This window comes from Strongylocentrotus purpuratus, unplaced genomic scaffold (genome assembly GCF_000002235.5).
Source record: "Strongylocentrotus purpuratus isolate Spur 01 unplaced genomic scaffold, Spur_5.0 spur5_scaffold_9, whole genome shotgun sequence".
Lineage (NCBI taxonomy): Eukaryota > Metazoa > Echinodermata > Echinoidea > Camarodonta > Strongylocentrotidae > Strongylocentrotus > Strongylocentrotus purpuratus.
This window is the reverse complement of record NW_022145615.1, coordinates 10,900,765-10,911,503: the sequence shown is the minus strand read 5'-3', so window position 1 is coordinate 10,911,503 and position 10,739 is coordinate 10,900,765. Positions and strand designations below refer to the sequence as shown.

General features: G+C 37.9%; 1 long non-coding RNA gene across 1 annotated transcript; it reads right to left on the bottom strand.

Moving 5' to 3' along the window:
• Positions 1–7,682: 7,682 nt before the first annotated feature.
• On the bottom strand, positions 7,683–10,338 carry LOC752174. The gene is made up of 2 exons (XR_004062462.1): positions 9,974–10,338; positions 7,683–9,181 (listed from the first exon to the last, which is right to left on the bottom strand). It is a non-coding gene; the product is annotated as an uncharacterized LOC752174 (long non-coding RNA).
• Between the last annotated feature and the right edge of the window lie 401 nt (positions 10,339–10,739).

Below are 10,739 nucleotides of genomic sequence, written 5' to 3'. Positions count from 1 at the left end.
CCCTTTAAATCACCAGCTAATTTTTCTGGTTATGTCACGTTGGAAGCAGACGACACACAGAGATCTCTTTTTCTTTCCCGCGCGTGCAAGGAATATCTCACATACCATCAAAGGATATTTTGGATCTAATTTGATTTCAATCAAAGGATACAAGGCTTGGGGGTTCATCATATACCACGTGACCCCTGCAGAAACAGCAGCAGCAGCTAGCAGCAGCAGCAGCAGCAGCCGAGAATAAATTCAATAACTCCATGATTCCGTTCCAAGCTGCATGGTTGAGTTCTTTAAGAAAATGATATGCCGTATCTATCGTCATAATAACTGATAGTATAATAGCATTATAGTTCAGTTCGCAGGTGACAGGGTTTTAAACAGACAGAAGTCTTGAGATAAATCAATTATCTGGGTTTTTTCAAACTATTTTTTAATATGATTTATACAATTTCAACGGCCCATTCTACGTTGGAAGAATTTTTCAGAACTCACGGATACGCAAGAGAAAATAGCACTATGATAATGATAATATATTATACGTTAAAGGGGTTTATGTTTATTATAGTTATGTCTTAACTTTAAAAAAAAAATCGTTCTTTATAGCTTAAACATCAGATTTATATAAATTAGATCCGACTTAGCACTTGTTCTACATTGCATTATTATATCTGCATACAATAATGTAATCATTGCGAAAACAGAATGTAAATTTCACACAGTGCAAAACTCTTCGCCCGTGCAAGTCAAGAATAAACAATTTTAAAAAACAATGCTCGTATAACAGGTAAAATTAAGATAATAACGGGAACATTACATCCAAATCTTCCAGTCGTTCTGTGTAGTCCTATATTACTCATCACATTCACTCGAACATTATGAAAATACGAGGAGGGGTCGTGATTCGATCATTATTTTACATTCGATGTAATGAATAGTGTGTGCTTGTACTTGAACCCTGCACAAATTGACCTTTATTTCTGGCTAAACTTCCCAAACCTCAATCTTCATTTTTTTTTAAAACCAAACCAGCAGATGCCCTTCGGAGAAAACATCTCGTTGCCATGCCAACTGCATCTGTTTTTGGGAGTCATCTCGGCAGGGGCGGGTGGGAGGCCTGAAGTGCCCGGGTCAGAAGTTCTTGGCCCAGTGGGTCATGGTTTTGCTTGCTTTGGCTTGCTTCGAATTCCCGCGTAATTATGTGTGCCGAAATAGATTATCATTTCGGGCATAGATCGTGTAGGATATGCTATTTTCTTTGACGTGGTATAGGGTGATAGGGGCAAAAGTTCATGGCCAAAAGGAAGGACATTGGTGTAGCTTGTGGGGAGGGGACTGGTGCAAGCCCCCTCTCTCTGCCCAGTAGATAATGACATATTTTTGTACGTTTAGGCCTAAACTCTCTCAGAAAATGATTTAAGCCTCCATTGGATATCATTACCTATGAACACGTTAATATTTGCTTGAGATGATCCTTCTTCTCACGTATCCCCCCCCCCCCCCCACAATGGAAGTACTGGTTACGCCGATGAGAAGTACATCAACTAAAACGTAAAATAGTCCAACTTTGTAAAATGCTGTGATCTTTTCATTGTGCAATTATCACACCGAGAAAGATGAAATTTCTTCATTGCTCTCTGTTTCGTATCTCATCTGTGAAAACATACCTATTTGGTATCAAATGAGGGCGTCCTATACATACCTGCGATCACGAATCCAGCGTCCGATTGAGTCAGTCATCGCTTTGAGCTCAGTTTATGAAGGGAGGGCTCAGGTCATTTTACTGTCCTTGCAAGCTGCACCCCCCCCCCCCCCTTCATTTATTTATCTCGCACACTTCTCCCCCTCCCGGTTGGAAAATCCCCGGGTATTATCAATAATAATAACTAAATAAATAAATGAAAACAATTAGGCCCTGCGTCATGGAAAACAAAAACTTGAGTTTTCAGTTGTGTTTCATCTTCATGTACATTCGTTAACACTTATACTTCAATTCTATTTTGGTCGATTCACTTAGAAAAAAAGTAGTTTTGTGGGGCTCGTATTGAAGGTCTCTCAAATGGTGTTTATTCCCATCATCTAATCATGAAACTTCGGAAGCGGCCTGGTAAGCGCGAAATTGGCACTTAGAAAAAAGAGCAAATTGATTACATTCATGTACAATGTTTAAGCATTGATACAGAAGGTCACACAATTAATGAAAGCGAGAATAAAATTAATCCGACCTCGCATGTACATGTTATATTTACAAGCATTTGATTATCCATGATACCCATCAACCTATATTTACCACCTTGACAGAGAGGACGCTATTCAACTATTTCCGATCATGCTCATAGAACTGAAAAAAAGTATTTTGTTCAGAAAAAAATTGCTGTGAATCACGTGCAATTCCCAATTCCCACAGACCTATAATATTTTGTTCAGGTTATTCATCATTTTCGCCATCCAAACAAGTCAAAATACTAGTAAACTAGTCATTTAAGGTGCTTTTAATCTACAGCAGGTGAGACCTCCCTGTTCTTAGAGAGATAATTCCGAGGGATAATTAATTCTTTTAAAGATTTGTTAAAATATTATTTACTTTGAATATAACACCGTTTTTTTCTCGTATCAGTGTCATACAGACTTGCCACTTTTGCGTCTACCTGGATATTGATGTCAAGACATTGTAATGCATCAGGCATTAATTATTATTTTGAATGGTGTAATGTGCATGCAGCCATGCAGTCATCATGGAGCGTTAAACTTATACGGTGCACCCGATATCTATACGTGGTCAATAAACACAGTCCTGAAAGATCAATAGCGCCACCACATCTAGATATACTTTTAACGCACAAATAAAATAAAATATGAATTAAAATGTTATTTATAGAATGCACTATTCTGATATCGTAAGTGAGGACACATGATTTAGATCAGATGGTGTGTTTGTTTGCTTGTTTTCTTCTTTGTTGTCTTGTTTTTTTTAATAATTTGTAATCTCGTAGTTTCGTAAAAATTCGAGTAAAAATTAAAAAAATGAGGTCACATTTGCCGACAAGGTTCAAAAAACAATAAATTATATTTTAACCGTTTCAGATCTGCTGTGGAGGCTCTAGAATTTTTTTAAATATAAAAATGTAAAAAATAAATAGTTAATGGATGTGTCATATCCACGCCCTTCTCTCCCTCTATAGCAACGCATCTGCTTGTATACTGTCTTTAATGAAAGGGCCCGGTAAATAACCGTAGTGGATGCGCCCTATGGATGGTGCAAGTCTAAGGGGATACATGGGAACACATGCCCCATTATCCCCGGCAAAAACACATTCTGGTTTTAATACTGTATGTTCACAACTTCACATTGAGAACACAACAAAATATCCCTTTATTGTTTCACTTGGCTGTAAAGATAGAACCAACAAGATCTATAAAATGTGATAAACGTTTTTTAATTGTTTTATCCGGACTTGTAGCCCCCCCCCCCCCCCCTCCTCCCCTGACAAGAGAATCCTGAATCCGTCGCCGCTGAAAAAGATAATGGCCTTCCACTAGCTTGGTATGATGTGTAATATGAAAGTCTTTTCTTTCTTGATGGCTTACGCATGGACTCACTCATGTAATTACAAGAATGATCACAACCGTGGGTCATAAAAACGGTATTGACTATCATCCGTAAAATATGGAAGTTATTTTCGCTGCTCTTCGTCCGATAATATCCAATCAAGAAAGACTATCAGACAGGCTTCGTTTCGAATATATTACTCTTCTAGTACGGCTCATATGCTTCAGATGCAAACTCGAGCCGTGAAGATTTTGTGACATTAATATAGAAAGGAGCTAAAGATTAAACTATACTGCAGTTAACATATGGACAGAGAGAGATGAGATAGCGTACACATGGAATATCACTGAGGGAGAGAGAGAGAGAGAGAGAGAGAGCTGAGAGAGAGAGAGAGAGGGTGAAAAGAAAGGAAGAGAAAGAGGGAGACAAATACAGAGAGAGACAGAGAGAAGGTATAGAGAGATGGGAGAGGAAATAGAGAGAAAAAGAGAAAGAAGAGAGGGGGGGGGGGGGGGGGAAGAGAGAGAGGGAGAGAAAGAGAGAGAGATATATAGAGGGAGAGAGAGAGAGAGAGAGAGAGCGCTATATGGCTCCATAATCATTATGGAAGATGAATGAGTGGAAGAGGGAGGGGAAAGGGAGGGGGAAAAGGGGAAAAAGGGGAAAATGAGAGACAGACGGGAGACAAAATACAACGAAAGGATTGGAGAAAGAGGTAGAAGGATACTAGAGAGAGAGAGCGAGAGAGAGAGAGAGAGCGAGAGAGAGAGAGAGAGAGATAAGGAGGGAGGAAGGTAGGGAGAGAGGAGAGAGGAGAGAGAAGAGAGAGAGAGAGAGAGAGAGAGAAGAGGGGGAAATGACCGACAGATACACTCTGAGAAGAGAGAGAGAGGAGATTACATTGCCAGGAGGAATTCCTTTCATCTTCTTTATATTACACACCGTTTTGTGAACGACGGGCGCCGTGCTATCAATGAGTCACCGCCGTCTTGATGAGATGAATATAAGACGAAGCATCTCATCAACAGACAGTCATCTTCACAGAACCATCATGATCATGGCCGCCATATTGCCCCAACACTACCATGTCCATATTAATAGCCGTAGAACATCAAAGGTAATATAAGACGAAAGATGAATTGCTAGAGAATATAATGAATCCATACTGTATCATGCACACATATACGAGGAATAAGATATGCATTATGGAAGCAAGTTCATAAAAACATTCTTGTGACTAAGTTTGCTTCTTTTCACATCCCATGTCCATCCTCCGTTCCTGGTCCATGGTTCTATCTCTTGATTGTTCGAAAGCTATATCATAGGCCCGTTTACCTTTTAAATATACTTTTGTGGTGATTGGGGTGAACGGTTTTTTTAAATGTTTTAAAGCTATTAAAGAGGCGTTAGATATAAACATGAATGCGAGGTTAAGTAATATATCACGTTATCACCATCATCGTCCAGACAATCACCTCCACCTAAATCAATAACCACCAGACCCTATTCCAAGAAAAAACGAATCCCATCATTGTCAGACCAATAACATATTAATCATGTTAAATGAAATCTAGGGCTCCGAAGATGACGGGAACAATTTCCCATATGATAAATGAGAATTCCAGATTGTAATAAGTATTGGAAAATGTGATCAAAAAGGTTGCCTAGACAACGTGCATGAACTCGTCAGGTACGAGTAATTTATTTGAAATATAGCTTGTATTTTTTTATGAAAGTTTTTAGTAAGGCTGGACAAATATTATATATTCTGCTGGTCGAAACAGTACATCTTTCGTTATGTACGACTCAAAATACAATTCCAAAATTTCAAAACGCACTTGTGCATGAATTGACCTCAATATAACTTGTGAACTTTTTTCACTTTACTTTTTTAGAAAAATCAGGAAATCATAATAATAAACACTAAAGAAAATATTAGTAAAGTTATGAATAAAAAAAACAGGCAACAGGTTCTACATTTTGTTTGAAGCAAATATGCATGCGATGTATTTTTAAAATTGTCACTTCCCCTGATACGTCAGCCCCGGCGAAATGTGATCAGTCCGCCCACGCTATACTTCACATTACATTTTCAGATTTTCAATAAAAAAAAAAAAGGGGGGGGGGTCGGACAAAAAGTTATTGTATGGCAAAAAAGAAAAAGTTTGAAGAAAAAAAAATTACATAAACACAATCACGCAATAACAATCACGAAAAAGCATGATAACAAAACGGTTTGCCGACAGAGACAGAGAGATGCGTTACTCTGTAATAATTATCATTACACATAGTTTTCACAAATTGCCTAATAACTCATGGGTAATATTTAGATGGATAATAATTACAAAATACCTCTTGTGTTTATATATTATGTAGGAGTGTTACATGTACAGCTGTCCTTGATTGATGATTTGCCATTGCGTCGAGTTTAAATATTGTGGCATAATAATAGTCATGATAGTGAGGCTAACGGTCATGAATTACAGTGCCTCTTCTCGTGAACCTAAATGTTTGGCAGCAAACATATCATTCATCATTTGTTTGTCTGAATATGAAGAATATGGCGATCACTAGGGACAATGAACCTTTCTTTCAATTCTGAAAAATTAATTGTAGGAAAATTGAACGAACGGTCCAACCATCATTCTTTCCCTAAATTGAATGAACGATTTGTTATGGTGATGGTGCATTGTCTGATTATATTGCAGTTCATAATTTGATTGATTGACTGATATTTTCTATATATGTATGAAAAAAAGAAAAAAATGTACCTTGTAAAATGATAAATGAGAAATAATTTGTTCGCAATGTATTTTGCGCCTCTGCGGTAGTAAGATCATTATGAATATTAATGCCTCCTATTATCTAGTATCAAGCGTTTTATCCAGCGTAATCACAAGATCAAACCGGCGAATTCCCCCTCCCCTCTTCCCCCACCCCCGCTTCCGACCGTCTGACACCCAAAGTGCATCATTATTACAACTTGCAAAGAGTCTTTAGCTATTCCATTATTACATGGTAATCCATACTACTCAACCGGGGCCGGGTCCGTTTGATAAGGGGAAGAATCTATGACAAGAAAAAAAATTGTTATCACATATTATTATTACTAGTTTACACCGAATTCTCTAACAAGCAACAACAAAACAATAAATGATAATAATGAAATACTATTGAGAGGGTACACAAGAGGGTGGCAAGAAACGATTGTCCCACCCCCTCCAAATAATGTTTTAGTGACTGAACTATCCCTTTAATCTATACCAGATATTCATCAAATTCATGACATATACGGAAGCATCAAAGGCAGCCACGAGCTTAATTAACATTTTATATCCCCAATGTCATGCTATTCGGGAGTGGATAACCTCTTTGGACATGCTTTGTTCGATCAAACTCACATCTCCTATGCGTTAACCGGATCTCCTTGCATTAGGCCAAATGCAAATAATGCATCGTTTCTCTACTAACCTCGCTAGCCATAAGGACCGCTATTCATAAGGAAAGCTATTCATAACTCGACGCTATTCATGATACAAGAAGAGGGTCGCTGTTCATATTATGAGGACCGCTATTCAAATACGTCAATAGGGTCACTATTCACAATACAGATTGAGGGTCGCTTTTCATAAGACGATACGAGGGTCGTTATTCATCACACGGAATGAGGGTCGCTATTCATAACACGAAGAAGAGAGTCGCCATTCATAACACGGAATAAGGTCACTATTCATAATGCGAAATGAGGGTCGCTATTCATATTAAATGCGGAATGAGGGTCGCTATTCATAGCACGGTATGAGGGTCGACCGCTATTCATATTACGGAATGAGGGTCACTATTCATAGCATGAGAAGAGGGTCGCTATTCATATACTATACGAGAAGAGGGTTGCTATTCATAATACGGAATGAGGGTCGCTATTCATAGCGTGAGAAGAGGGTCGCTATTCATAATAAGAATTGCGGGTCGCTATTCATAATACGAAATGATTATAATTGTTTCGTTATACATACACACACATCACGTTTAATAATTTACCTCGCCCTCCTCGTGCCGCCATTTTCCAACTATCCACTATCTTGCTTGTATATAATGTATCCATACACATCAACTAAATGAAGAAGGTGGTGTGAAACAATTTTATATAAAACAAATTTATATGAAAAAAAGCATTAAGAAGATCATTGATTTCGCTTTACATTATTATGTCCTGCAAAATGTTAAGCTGATCAATTTTAAAAACACAAAACTTCAACTTCAGACAGTAAAATCAAGGCACATGTCTATGCTATGTCATTATTATGAAAGTGGTATTTAATTTTTTACCTAAAAGCACACCTTTATATTTTTTCTATTCGAAGCGGATTACCTCTCATATCTTCCTCAAAGCGAGACACAATACAGACTATTGGTTTACATAAATATTATGTCTATAAATTACAACAATACCTTTGGGGTATGATCATATAGCAATGGAAATGAATGCTTAACAGTTACTTCATCCCATCATCCCTCTGAAAAGGAATTTACTATATTAAGTATACGAATCGCTTATTCTAAAAATAGAAGACTATTTCTCTGTATATCTCTACCGCTGTGTTACCAAGGACCAAGAGCAATTCAAACCAGTAGAAATATGAGACTGCTCTGCAACATTAGGCGGTTATCATGCAAACAGCAAGTCAACAGTAAGTTGGAAAACATATTTTACACAATGAAATCTCAAGTTCACCATGTGTGCCTAATTTCATTTAAACCGTTCCATAACAATAGAAAAATAAACACTCAACGATAACATATTCCTGAAAAACTGAAAAGATGTCCAGCATTGTTTTAAATGCATATCTACATACTACACAGTTACATAATACCAACATACTTTTTGCTTTTTCAACTGCCTGACTTAAATCTGACCTGGCTCTAAGTCCTAACAGTACAACAACTTGGTATGACAAGCAACAAGGGTAGGATTAACTTATCCTCGTAATAAATATGCATGAAAAATACTTTTGAATACATACATAGATGATACAAACATGATCTCTCTATCAAATGATTATTTATACCAAACATGTTATAGTGTTTGATTAATACAAAAAGTCTCCAGAGCGCATACATGTGTTGTAAGTGTAACGTTTTCAATAGAGAACTGTAAGTCTGTAACTTAAACCGTTCATAGGTTTCACCACTATACAAGCATAATTCGTTAGTTTTTAATGATGGATTAAACTTTTCAATAAGAAATGCTGTTTCACTGAAGAAATGCTGTTTCACTGAAGCTGTACTGTCCTTTTCACACATGCCAAACGGATTCGTTGCAGCTGGCTTCTGATTTCTGGAAATGTTGGTACACCTGGCCGATGGTGGTGTCCTCTATCCAAAACAATGTTGTATGCCCTCCTTATCGTATGACTTGGATCATCCTTGACTAATGCAGTTGCTTCGTCAAGAAATTGTCGGCGGAGGATTTGGTCTTCATCAGGGGCATGCGTGTGTTCCCCGATCGGTTTTCGTTCGATTTGAATCTCTGGATTTTCATGCTTAACGTCGAAGCGGTTCGTTATGATCGTTTCACCACAGTTCCGTCTTGCACATCGCCAATAGAGCCGAGTCTTGGAACTGTTGCTCCGGGTGTATCTGCAGAAGATAATTATATATAAAGAGAAAGAGAGAGAACTTTTCTTTATTTATCGTATTGACTCAATTATATGAAAACAGGTGCAGTGATGGAGAAAAATGTAGGGTGCTTCAAATCATTTTCGCTTTCTACCAGTAATCATAAGGTGATTTAAATATTTGAATGGATAACGCAAGTCTCCACACAAACATAATTTTCTACTTGCCCTACTTGTTGGGCAGGCAAAATCCATAAATTTCATTATTTTAGTTGCCCATTACACTTACAGGATTATCTGAAGGTATAGGACACATTTGTTCTCAATAATGTGAAAGATATCATACACAATTACTATTTGAGATTTTGAGTAATGAAATTCCAAACTCAATTTAAAATGAAATACCATACACCCATAGTACTGTTTCTTCAATAGAAGGTATCCATCCCAGAGTTACATTTAATAAATAGTGGTGGATAACATACTGATCAACCATAATACAACAGTCACTAGGTTACAGGGGCTTGTTTCGTGAAACATCTTTCTGTTATAGTCTGCACCTTCACCTGCTGTCACAACGCATGCCACCCAGACCCAGTATTATGAGTTTAGTTCCAAAAAGCTGCTTCAGCAAGTTCAGGGATCTATCATCAAGATCAAGATTCAGTCTATCTGTTGAAACTGAAAGTCTAATTTACAACTTAAAGGCATTAATATATCTATGAGAGAAAATGTGGAAATCCCAACTTTTAAGGGGTATGAACTATGATTAATTTAGAGCAAAACACAATACAATAATATTTAGTCTACGTACCTGTAGCCTCCGTAGGTCAAAACTTTTCACCTCGCCTGTCTGCGGCCGTTACAGAAGGAGCGTCAAGTGCCAAAGCATCCAAGTCACCGTCCGCGGCCATCATGTCATGAAACGCTCAAAGTAAAGATGCAACACAAGTCCAATTTGCACAGTGCACAGGTGATATTGCTAGAAAGAACAGAAATACTTCATTCGTCTCAGATCATCTAATCGTCCTATCTCCTAGCACATAACGCTCAAGTGAGCTTGCTGAGCTGAGCTTATGTACTGGCGATAGAACTAGCTATGCAGTGCCAGTGGTACTACTTATCGTGTTATGGAATAAGCGACCCTCATTCTGCACAATGAATAGCGACTCTCTTCTCGTGTTATGAATAGCGGTCCTTGACGAATAGCGCTCCTTGAGCGATCCGCTATGAATAGCGGCCTTTGTGACGTCAATAGGAGCCCTTATGAATAGCGGCCCTTATGAATAGCTCTCCTTATGAATAGCGAGATGACCGCGTTTCTTTTTCGCCTCCTCGTTTATTACTTCAGCCCCCCCCCCCCCCCAACCTGTTTGTTATCTCATATGTTTGATCGGAAGTCGAAAAAGGGCGAGGACATCAGCTGCATGGACTCAGCAAAATATATAATGCAATTTTTCTTCATGAACAAATACAATTTGAATTACGAAACTTGTGTTGAAACTGACCCAAATAGCATTATATGTACAGAAAAATATACATGTACGTGTAGATCAAACATTAAATAATATAAACCCACT